The sequence below is a fragment of the Gallinula chloropus genome (assembly GCF_964237585.1).
Source record: "Gallinula chloropus genome assembly, chromosome: 1".
NCBI lineage: Eukaryota > Metazoa > Chordata > Aves > Gruiformes > Rallidae > Gallinula > Gallinula chloropus.
The window spans coordinates 122,498,119-122,510,971 of record NC_140085.1 but is presented as its reverse complement, the minus strand read 5'-3'; positions in this window follow the sequence as shown (position 1 = coordinate 122,510,971).

Sequence of the window (12,853 nt, the reverse complement as noted above, 5' to 3'; positions counted from 1 at the left end):
GGGATCAGCGCAACGAGCACCGGGGCTGCATTGCAGCTGCTTTAGGCAACCTCGGCTTTGGCGTTTCGTAGGCGCCCCATTTTGCAGCTGTAAACCTCTCTGAGCCCACATTTGTTTTCATGTAACTGCTTAACTTCAAAAGAAAAAAAAAGAAAAAAAGAAAAAAGGACATGGGGAAAATATTTTTTTTTCTTGTGGACCCACAACCATCGTCTGAGGGACCCTGAGCAGGGCTGAGATCCCTGGGGCCATCCTCTGAGGGACCCTGAGCAGGGCTGAGATCCCTGGGGCCATCCCCCGAGGGACCCTGAGCAGGGCTGAGATCCCTGGGGCCATCCTCTGAGGGACCCTGAGCAGGGCTGAGATGCCTGGGGCCATCCTCTGAGAGACCCTGAGCAGGGCTGAGATCCCTGGGGCCATCCCCCGAGGGACCCTGAGCAGGGCTGAGATCCCTGGGGCCATCCTCTGAGGGACCCTGAGCAGGGCTGAGATCCCTGGGGTCATCCTCTGAGGGACCCTGAGCAGGGCTGCGATCCCTGGGGCAGCGCCCCTGCCACTTGTCACTCCAGCTTTTGATGGGATGGTGGAGTGGGACTGCTCAGCTGCCGGCCTGCAGGCAAAGCTGCCTGGGCTGCTGAGAGGAGGGTGTAAGGGATGCTGAGGCAGAGCACCCATTTCCCCCCACCCCAAGGAGGCTGATTCCCCTTCTGCATGATGATTTTAGTATAAAGGGAAAGAAAAGGTCCTTCGGTTTAATATTTGCTAGAATTTTATTCCCCTCTTTTCACTGGAAGGGTTGGCAGGCTTCTGGAGAAGGTTTTATGAGGGGGAAAGGGGGATTTTTCTCCCAGTTTGTAAGTTTTCAGAGTTCAACTAGCTGTATTAAGCTTTGAAACAAGAACTAGTAACCACTTAACTGCCACATTTAAAGAATCTGGGCTTGAGGATTATTTTTTTTCCTAATACAATGATACTTTGAATTAGTGTAGTTGCAGCTTTCCCTAGAGAGTTGCCCCTTTTTTGATTTTTTTTTTTTTTTTTGGTCCCCAACAAACTACATAGGTGAAGCCTTGGTATGACCCTACTACACAGAACTGAGGAAAGTCAGAGCTAGGTCTCCCATGTGTGCTGGAGTCTGTATTTTCCATCATTCATTTTCTTGCAATACCAGGAAAGGTAACTTTTGTAGGACTGCTTGAAGCTTGGAAAGGAAAGCACCCTTTAATGTCATCACAGCCACAGGGCCAAGAAACATGAGCTGCTAATAGTTGCAGCTATGACAGGTCAGACTCCAAGGCGTAAAAGCAGCTACAAGCTCAAAACAAAGCTGTGCCAGTGGCTTGTCAAGGAGGTTCCAACGCGATGAGTGTGTTTGGGTTTAGCAGGAGCTGTGACCAGTACAGAGGTGCACTTTCCAAAGTGGGAGATACTCACAAACCCTCTCTATAAATCACCTGTTTTGCACAACTGCCATTAATACAGCACTTAAGGAACCTATGCCAGGTAGGCAGAGAAAACATAAATCCTGGATGGCTGCTACCTGTGAGCTTCCCTGGGCCAGGTCTGTCAGTCCCCAGCAGCCTGTGTGGTGGCACCTCCAGCATCTCCTCCTCTCCCTGGGTCCCCACCTTGACAGCTTTGCCAGGCTTCTTAAGGATGGCCACAGATGGTGGAGGTTCCAGAGCAAAGGCTAACAGAGAAAGGAGATGGATCGCTTTGCCCTTCTTTTGCATTTCACCCCAAGCTTTTTAATAGCTTCCTCTGAGTCCTGAGGTGAACACAACGTGCCTTAAGTCTCCCTGTTAGAAAGGGATGATGTAATGGTAGAATGGGAGGCACACAGAAATTCAAGCTGCCTGTGAGCCGCAGGAGTAAGGAGCTCAGCTCCTTCCAGCTACAGAGTTGCCATCTGCCTTAAAAAAAGTAAACCAACAAAAAACCACCCCCAAAATTATAGAGATTTCTAAACCTGAACTGTTCCTCTGCTGTTTTTCTTTTTTATTATATCCTAATGGATGAAGTGATGCTTGTTTAATTAATGGCAAATGCATCTCTCTTTGGATGGCTGAGATGATGAATAATAGCTCGTCTCTGGAGTCAGGCTGTGTTTCTGCAGAGGCACTGAGGTCCCAGCCCAACACAGCACCAGCCAAACAGTTGAGATCACAGCAGTGGTGCCGCTGCTGTGCAAGCCATGAGCTCCAGTCCCTGGGCCAGGATGGCCAAGCTGTTGTTTTCCTTGTGAGCAACATACAGCTGGATGCTCAAAGAACAGTTATGTTAAAAATGAGTGCTGAACTGTATCTCTTGACCTGAAGTGGCATGGCAACATGGTGGTCTGTCACAACGTTGAAGCTCAACCTGTCCAACCGGTGGTCAAATCATCACTGATGTTCTTGCTGAATTGCTGCCTGCAATACACTTGCCTGTAGTGCTGAAGGCAGTTAGTTGTCCACCAGTGCCTTTGCCAGGAGGGTTTCAATTTTGGATGCTTTTACAATAGTCAGGAGGTGATTTTTAGCTGGGGCACAGATGAACTGTTGTGTTTGCCCTTGGCTTACTCAAAGATGGGACAAGCTGCTATTCCTCAGCCTCCCTAATTCTCTCTTGCCAAGCAGTGACTCCTATTTCAGAATAATTGGAGCCCCTTTACTTTCTAAGTTTTCGGAAGCAACACAAGTCCTCTGCTGCCAGTTGAAGAAGGCATGCTGCATGCACAAGTGCCCAAAAACTTACAGCAAACCCCGTTGTCCCTCTTCAGAAAAAATAAGCTGCTTTTAAGACACAAATTGCAACAGGAGACTGCCTGTAGTGCCTTCCTGCTGCCCAAAGAAGGCAAGGATAGTTTTAGTTGGTGATCAAGGAGGACTTTCCATCTGCAGGACCTCAGCCAAGGCTGCTCTACCTGGCAGTGCCTGTGCCACAGGGCCACTGTGTGTGGCACAGGGTGCAATAGTCCCACCTTACCCCCGACTGTGCAGCTTCCCAGGCACCAGCATGCCAGGGAGAAGTGGCCAGGGAGCACCCATGTCCATGTGTTTGTATCGCCCCAGGAGTCTCCATCCCTTCCCCAGTGGCATAATGGGGTCCCAGCACTCAATGGTTGTTTGAAATTCAGTCCTGTGGTGACTCCCCCAAAATGTCACAGGGGCAAACAGCAAAGGGCCCAGATGTTCTGCCACGCTGGAGTTAGTTGGGTGCCTCTCTAGCTGACTAAACAGGATACACCAGCCCCTCATGTGAACAGTGTCTTCTCTATGTACAGGTTGATGAGCAGAAGAACCCCCAGCCATGAAAAACCTTATATGGACATTCCACTTTATCAATGTTCTTTGTTTTTACCACTTATGCCTCAGGGAAGAAATATGATAAGATAAACTATGCTTAGGTGACATTTCATATACTGGTTTACTTCAGAGAAGTATAAAGTAAGTGTGCAATGGTACTCACATCTGTGTATGTGTGCAAAAGACATTTATTATGCCATGTGTCATCATCATCGTTGTCATAATCATTGTCATTGTATAATATACTTGTAGACCTTATGGTCTGCCTGAACTCGAATACATTTTTGTCTTATGGGAAGGGAGAGTATGTGGCAAAGGAAGAATGAGTTAAAAGTGACTGTTTCTGAGGGGTAGCTTTCCAGGGTAGCAGTATTTGGTGGGCCAGCAGAGTGGTCCCAAGGACAGATGTACTTTCCTTGAGGGATTCCCACTCCCATCAGTCCTCTGCTCATTCTGGACCACGAGCAAAGGGGATGCTGAGTTTCTCAAGCTCAGTGCCCAAGCGCAGGGTTGTTGCGTCCTCGGATGCCACAGTGGAGCCACCAGGCAGAGACCCGTTGCAGTGTAACACTGCATCTCCTGCACACCCACGCAGGAGATGGGGAGATCTAATTTCAGGTCTGCAAGCTCTGGCAGTGTCCCTCTCGGCACTATTGCAATTACACCCGTTACACCACCGCTCTTGATTCCCACTTAATCTATTGTGGCACTGGCAGCGGTGTCGCAAGGGCAGCTGACAGAGCCCCTGCCCTGGCAGACCCACTCCCATCAGGTTGCAGGTGCCTGCTAATCAGGTAATGCCGTTGTTTTGGTGGCACTCACGTTTGCCTCTGCTGAGGGACAGGCAGTGGCTCGTACCCTGCGTTCTGCCGCTCTCCTTTCAGGCCCTTGCTGTTTGACCTCCCCAGCGTATCACGGTTGCCCTCTCCCAGGTTTGTGACACGGTGGCAGTTCAGTCACGGGGAAGGACGGCACGGTGGCACTCCCTGGCAGTGCCTGGCACCTTCCTTAGCCTGCCATCTCTGAAATCGATGGGAAACAAAGGGCAGTCACCTGAAACCTGTCCCAGTTTGGTTTCTGCTGATTGATCTGCCAACTCCACTGGGGGGGGGAACAAGTTATTCCAGATGCCAGGTATTTGTGGGTTCCCTCCCTTCATCCCAGAAGCAGTTTTAGTTAGCAACTAGGGAGATAAGTGCAGGGAGAGAGGAGCTCCCTCTCCCAAGCAGTGCTGGCTTCTGCAAATCCTGCTCTTACTTAGGAGCCGGGTTAGACCCTGGGGGGGGAGGGGAGTGTGGGCACGTAGCCTCAAGATTTCAGCAACAAACTCACGGGCTTAAAAAACAAAAACCAAACACACACACACAAAAAAAGATTTCACATTATATAGTCATGACCACAGGCACAAGACCGGGGTTTTAATTATTCCTCCTGTTAAACAAGCTTGTCCACCAGCATCTGAAGCCCAGAGCAGCTCCCGCCTCCCCTAGGCAGAGCACTGCACCATGCAGCCGAGGCTCCCCAAGGCCTCTCACTGCGGGACCCGAACTTCCAGGAAGCTCAGGTGCTTGGGAGAAGACTGACTATGCAAGGAAAGGCACATTAATTAATAGCTTGCTCTCCTGCTTGAGATCAGAGCAACTAATTGTGCTAACAGTACGATTTCCCACCTGGTGACAGACAAAGGGCACCTCCTTTAGCTGGTCTAGTGTGAGGCACGGTCTGGGCACACAGAGGCAGACCCCGGCGAGGCGTCAAACCTGGCAGCAAATCTAAAGTGACTGGGTTTCCTTGGGGGTTATTGTGCAGCACCAAGTTGCCAGCTGAATTTCACAGCACCTCAAACATGGAGCTCTGGGAAGAGGCTCCAGAATACAGCCAGGCGTCGGCGGGCGGCTTGCTGTGCAAGTTTATTTTGCTTGCTTTAGAAATCTTAATTACTACAGATCAGCCATCAGGCTCAAAAGATTAACTATAGGGAACATGGGAAGATACTGTGGAAAAAAAAATCAGGTAAAGGCTTGCCTCTTGACCAGGCTAGGGGGAAAATAAGGAACAACATGGCAAGCGGCACTTTTCGTTGTTGTTTTAGAGGTGGTTGGAGCTTTAAGGCTGCGAGTCAGGGTAAGAAGGGAAGAATTTGTAACTTCAGAGATGGCACATTTATGTAAATGATCCATCACACACCAGTGTTCTGTGTAAGAACTCGAAAAGGAAAAACCCCAAATCCTCCATATTTAAGACAACCTTAAAAGAAATAATTAACCTTGTTAATTGGGCATATTAAAGTAACTCTGTAACTCAAAACTGATCAGCTCTTGATACATCTCCATGTAGCATCCCAAAACAATGCAGAACGTCTCCGCACCGGGCTATGGAAAGAGCAAAAACACACAGCAGCCTCTGCACGGGTGTGGAGATCACACTGGGCAAAGCAATGAGCATGTGGCTGGAAATGCCAGAGTAAAGCAGACGGCGGGGGGGGGGGGGGGGGGGGGGGAGAGTGCATCCAAAATCCAAGGGAAAGGAGGAAACCTCTTCTTCCAAGGAGTGATTAGAAGACATTGGGTGCAGACACAGACAAAAAGTTTGGAGTGGGAAAAGCTGTGAGGGGAAGGGAGAATGTAAAGGGTCTTTGTGGGAAAGACAAGAGCAAGTTCAAGCACAGTGAGGAGACATCCTGCCAACTCTGACTGGCTCTGACTGGTGAAAACAGGTAGCAGTGATGGTAGCTAACCACAGCCACACAGGTGAGCACAGGACCAGAAAATACCGTAAATTTCATGTGAGGGTTGAAACCTGCAATGTCAAACTTTCCAGCCAGGGACATCTCTAGGCTGGGTACCTGTCACCGAATCCACCAGAGACAAAGAACTTGCCAAAGAAAAGCAGCATGTCATGAGGCTACATGTACTGGAGCTGTTAGGCCCGAGCCCAGGAGCATGCATGTCACCAAAAGCTACAACAATTAACTAGCAAAAAAGCCTTCCCAGGAGCAAGGCGACTTACTGTGTCCTTATGAAAGACACGGGGCTGCCACCCAGGGCCATAAAGATATGTCAGGGAAAAGATGAGGCCTGTTCTTGTTACCACCTGCAATACTTCACAAACCTGACATTAAGGGATTAAAAGGAGCATTGCAGCAGAAGACAGCAGACAGCATAGCTCGTAGCACATGAAACAAGAGAGGGCTGCACAATGGCAGAGGAGAGGAAGGGGGTCAGGAGAGGTACCAGGTCTCTCTTTGACCCTTAGGCAAGATTGCAGGGAACAGGAAGAGACCAGATTCTTCTGCTAACTGGTCGCTTTGGCAGGGTTTCATCAGCCACCAAAGGAACAAGGGATGCTCCAAAACAGCTGCGGTCAGGTGGGATGGGGAAGACATCAGCACCGGAGAGCTCACGGTTCTCCTGCAAAGGGACAGGGAGCCCTACCAGCTGCTGTAGCTGGGTGCAGGCCCGCTGGAGGCTCCAGCACACACAACAGGCCCCACAACCTGAGCCTGAGTCTTGAAATAACCTTCCGGAGTGCTTTGAGAGCCAGAAACACTTCACAGTGTTATTGCAGGCGCAGGAGAGTCTTGTGGGAATGAAAGCGCCCATTGATGATGTGCCATGCGGGGGCAGGCGCTGATCAGAATCCCAAATCAAGAGGGACACTGAGGCAGCCAAGAAGATACAGCCCAAACCTCAGCAGAGCCAGATGTCAATCCCAGACAATTTAATTACGTCTGGAGAAAGCAACCACAAAGGGAGTAGAGCCTGCTGATTATAAGCAACAGTGAACAAGCCGAGAATGAAAGGGGTAAACAAGGAAATTTAGAAATTGCAAAGGAGGTTGAAGTAGGTCAGTGTGTTCACACCCTACAATGCAACTTAAAGTACTTACTAAAGCAACTGCATTGCTCAGATACAGAATAAATATGACAACTAGAGCAGTGGACATAGAGAAAAGGGGAGAGAGCAAGGATTTGAAGCATTTACTAGAACTGCCACTCAGTATTCTACCACCCCCACCTTTCCCTTCAACCACTAGTCAGGCTCAGGCTACAGGCCAAAATGCAGCTGTAAATAAATAATAGGGCTTTGCCAAGCTATGGCAATGACTGTAAAATGTTCCATGGTCTCTGGTTCCCACCTTCACAAGTGTCTATTTCATTAGGATGGCCATATTTTCACTCTTAAACTGCAATCCATCAAACAGCGTGACATTTGTCGATGTGCAGCACAGACTTAACATGCTTGGTGAAGCTGAGACGATGATCAAGTGTCTCTGCCTTTGGAAAGCTGCTAAGCCAGAGGGAAAAAAAAAAGTCATTGAAAGAGAGCAAGACTTCCACAGGGAGAGCTAAAGAGAGGTGAGATGGTGTGTCACCCCAGAAATACAGGCTGCACCCTGCAGCGAGCTTCACAGGAGGCACTACAAGGATGGGGGACGCAGTTTGGAAAGACATGCCAGGCCATGCAGGTCACCATGCAGTTTCCTGACGGTCATCGCCCTGCTCTACAGCATCCTAGTAGAAACTGCTCCTAAACTACTGTATTGCCACAGGAAAGCAAAAGGCAGGGAGTATCACCCCGGCAGGTACCTGTGAGTGCCTTTGGAAGTAGGTTCAAGGTTTGAAAGAAGAATAATGCCGATTCAGAATTGCAGCCAGCGTGCCACCCAGTGAGTGTCAGTGTGTTCAGCTTGATGAGATACAGCCAATTGATTTGGAGGAAGCAGAAGCCTCCCATATATGAACATGATAAAGCCTCACGTGCTGTAACTCCAGCAAAAAGGGGAGAGCAGGGAAAGAAACGTGGCCTAAGAGGAAATACCGTAGCCAGCAACAAACCCTCAAAGTAAAAGATGGCATAACCAATCCCTCTCCACATTCTCAGCATGAGCATTCCATCATTTAGGGAGTGCTTGTGGAAAGTCTGGACATGGTATTTCCCAGGATGCTGAAAAGGAAAGCATGCAAGGGGGAGAGTGGGAATGCGCTTTGCGATGTCTCCACTCGCTGACATTGAAATAGAGAGAATACAGCCTGAAGTCCTGGGGTAGGCACCAAGGAGAACCTATCCTGAAAAGCAGCCAAGCGTGGGCTGTTCACCCTGAGGCAGCTGGTTGAGGGGCTCAGATCAGCAGTGTTAAATCCCTGCTGCTCCTCATGGCATCCTGCGCACGCCAGGATGCTCGTGCCCAAGTACCCTAGCAATGCTCCCAACAAGGAAAAAACTTGTATCTCAAGCACAGAGTTAACTAAAGTGTTTGTGAACTTTCAAACTCAGGCTGTGACTGCTGGGTACCCGTGGCTTTTGAAGGCCCAAATCTGCTTTGAGTGGTTGGTAGCTGGGATTTTGTCACAGCCTGACTATCGCTGTCCCTTCTAACTACTAAAATCTGACTTCTGAGAGGGCCTCCATCTGTTTCCCATCTTTCTTTAATTTACTAAGTTATGCCATATCCCCATCTGGCAATTGGCTAGAGTTTTGTTTTGTTGTGTAGTGTTTTGTTTTGTTTTCTCCCCTTGAGTTATTCAAGGAGACACAGAGCTGGCTGAGTACACTAGGTCATTACATGTCTCTTAAAGTAGTTGCTGGATTTATTTGAATAGGGATTAGCAAGATTAAGAATGTTTTCTTTAAATGAATATAGTAGCCTACGATTTTCAAATGGTAATTTTTGTCCATTATATTGATTTGTAGTTAAAGGACCAGGATGCTTTTTACTACAGCATGGAAAAAGCAGTTAAGTATTGCTGCTGGGAAAGCTAACAGTTTCAGCATTTTGTTCAAGACTGCGAAACAACAGATGCACAAATCCCATTGAAATTCAATGAAAATTGACCCCTCACCCCTGTAAGTTGCTTTGAAAAGCTCATTTAGAGAACTTCCAGCAGTATTTTTAGACACAATTAGTATTTCCTATCAAACAGTCTTCATGCAACTTCACATATTGTTATTTTGGGAAAAAAAATCCTCAACAAACTTGGAAGAACATGAAAAGCCTTTCAGCCCTTCCCTTATCTGTCTGATTGTCTCTGAAGGCTTACACCTCAACTTAGCTATCTGTGCTCCCTGCATCAACGCATTACAGAAGGAAACCTCACCTTACCCTTCCACAGTCTCAATTCCACCTCCAGCTGCATCCATTAGTTTATGCTAGCCCCTTGCAAAACACAACTGATTTCCTGTGGCTTTAAAGAGCTTTAAAGAAGCCATCTAAGTTTCCTTCGTCAGAGGGGAGTAGTTGTATGGAGAGCTGGCAGGTCAGGACCCTGTGCACATAGCTTCATCAGCTTCATGCTTAGCACATCACAGTTGTTGAAACACCAGCTGCTGGCCTAGGCTTACTGTGTCTGAGGTTGCTCCAGCATCTTGTAGAATCATAGAATCACAGTCTGGCTTGGGTTCAGAGGGACCTCAAAGCCTATCTAGTTCCAACCCCCTGCCATAGACAGGGACACCCTCCACCAGACCAGGTTGCCCAAAGCCCCATCCAGCCTGGCCTTGGACACTGCCAGGGAGGGGACAGCCACAGCTTCTCTGGGCAGCCTGTGCCAGGGCCTCACCGCCCTCACAGGGAAGAATTTCTTCCTAATACCTAATCTAAACCTGCCCTCTTTCAGCTTGAACCCATTGTCCCTTGTCCTGTCTTTATACTCCCCAGTGAACAGTCCCACTTCCACTTTCCTGTAGGACCCCTTTAGGTATTGATCGGCTGTAATTAGGTCTCCCTGGAGCCTTCTCTTCTCCAGGCTGAACAAGCCCAACTCTGTCAGCCTGTCTTCATCGGAGAGGTGATCCAGCCCTCTGACCACCTTCATGGCCTCCTCTGGACTCGCTCCAACAGTCTTTCCCGTACTGGAGACCCCAGAGCTGGACACAGTACTCCAGGTGGGTCTCACAAGAGCAGGGCAGAGGGGCAGAGTCACCTCCCTCACCCTGCTGGCCTTGTGTCTGACTCGGGGAGATGGGCATGTGTTTTACATCATTAACTTGTTTTCAGGTGCAAGCTGAAGATGTGCCACCCCGTTCTCCCTCTAATCCTTGTAGAGTCCATCCAGATGTTGACCCCTATACACTTTGCTGCTTACGCCCTTCCATCAGGTGCTTTACCTGTGCTTGCCATCGACCCTCTGGCACCGATGAGGTCAGTGAGCAAGTGCTGACTGCACCTGCTGGCAGGCTGGTAAGCCAGGGCAGCCGCCACCGCCTTGTTTCTGCAGCGGCATTATCTGCGCCGTTGCAGACAAGGCCTAAGCCAGGCTGCTGGAAAGGGATGCTTAATTATTTGCTGCCTGTCTCCTGCATGAGGTTCTGCATGAAAACCACGGGATTTTATTCTTCTTGCTGGAGGGGATGGGATGTGGGAAAACGAAATGCTTAGAAAACCTTTTCTTTCCCAAACATGCTGTGTCTGTCAAAATTATTTAGTCATTCTCTGTGCACACTCACAGGGAGAAAAAAAGCAACAATCACAGCAACACCAACAGTAACACCAATAATAATAATAATAATGATAATGATAATAATAATAATACCTTAGTGAAATACTGTAAAGGGAAACTAATTAGTGTTACAGTACCCTTTCTGAGTGTTTGCTAAACTGCAAAGGAAGCACTTGTGTCTGTGCGCTGATGGCAGGCGAGTAATGAGAGCTCAGCCTCCTCTCAACGTATAAGTACCACCAACTTCAGAATATGTAAGGAGTAAAATATAAAGCATTTGGTATTTTTCCCTCTCTGTCTCTTTGCACATATATCCCCATACGTGCAGAGACTCCATAGCCAATGTTTCTGCAGGAACCCACACAGAGCAGCCCGTCCTGCCCAAAACGTTAGACACAATTGCAGCTCAGCAGTAATCCTTTCAGAGCCCTTTCGATGGCCACTTCTCTGCCTTTGAGCACATCTTTGGTGCTCTAGTCCCTGCAAGAGGGGCGTTTACAAGTTCAGGTCTGAGGCATTACCTGGTGCGTGCTCATTACCTGTATCCCATCACACATCACTGCACACCTCACAAAATCAGCTCTGCTGTGCTTAAACATTCACAGCACAACTCTGATCTGAACCCCTCTCCTTGTATTGACAGGGGATTGTCTTTGGGGTGTCTTCTCTGCAATAATGCTCAGTTTGCCTGATCTAGCAAGAAAACACTAAGACATCTACCGTTCACATCCTGGCTTCCTTGCTTTGATGTGAAAGAAACCCTGACATTTTGTGTTGGAGCAGGGATCTATCTGAATGTCTTTCTCTAAAATTTCCTCTCCCAACACGGACATGCAGTGTGTTGCAATCCATGTGATTGACTTTGGCCTACCCAAGTCAGGTCTGAAATATAATTAATTTTAGAGAAAATTACTCTAGAAGTGGAAAAGAGAAGTTTAAAAAGCACTTTGAGATGTAAGCTATTACGTAAAAGGTAGGCCGCTATTGTTATTACTTTATTAGTCATTATTTTTGGTAATGATGAAAATGCCTGCCTGGCTTCAGAATGTTCATCCCTTCTGCTGCGATTCCATCCCACTCCGAAGGCTGAAGTCTCCATCCCTCTAACTCCATGTTGATTGGCTTTCAGTTTGCTAAGGAAGCAAGGCTGTTTCAATCCATTGGTTGATTGATTCTTCAGTCCAGGTAACCCCCACAGTTTTAACTTCACCAGCCAATTTAACCAAACGTGACATGGGGCCAAAGATATCCGAGGTACAAACTTCCTGTGGGTTGCATGAAAGCAGGAAGCCGGATGGAAAAGGCCCCATCAACATTCCCAGCCAAGGGAAAGGGTACAGGGTGACTGTAACTGCTGTCACGCAGTATGAAGTCCTCTTATGTGCTCACCCTTCAGTCATGAGTCTGAAGAAGACCAGGTCCCACTGGATCTCATCTTCAAACACTTCTTTGTTATTCCCTCTTGACAGCAAACCCAATAACCTCCTAAGTAAAGATCTAAGTGGTAGATGACAACGTAGCCTGTGCTAGCATGTCAGATTAAGCCTTGGTATTACAAGCAGGGTGTGGTGTGGCTGTACTTGAAAGCTGCCAAGTTCTCCTCATGGTGGGTACTGCTGTGGCCCTCTTTTCCCGTGCAGCAGTAGAGCTGTTCTGGATAAACCTCCTTAGTTTGTTGTAGTTGTCTCTACTCTCTCTGACTACCTCTCAATCCCCAGACCAAGTCAGTTTCTTTTTGCTTTGTCCTGTTATCTACTTTTTAAAGCATTTGGCAAGTGGTTTATGTTCTTGTCCTTTACCCAAGCAGTGCAAACTTCCCCTGCAACAAGTTCTTGTGCCTGTGAAGAACTATGTGAGGATCCAACTGCAGAAGGCAATGTTACATACCCACCCCCCCACCCCCCCCCGCCTCCGAAATTCTTTCTACAGGTCCTCTGGAAACTGGTTACCAACAGAGATGATGTTTTTTTTTCTAAGGGAATAGTATTCAAAGTCCAAATCTGTCCCTTCCCCCCAACCCATTAACTTCAGCTCATGAAACAAGAGACTTTTTCCCAGTTCTTCATGCTGGGAACTGACTATGGGGCAGATGAACTCACTTATCTCCGCTCTGTCCGTTCTGGAGGTG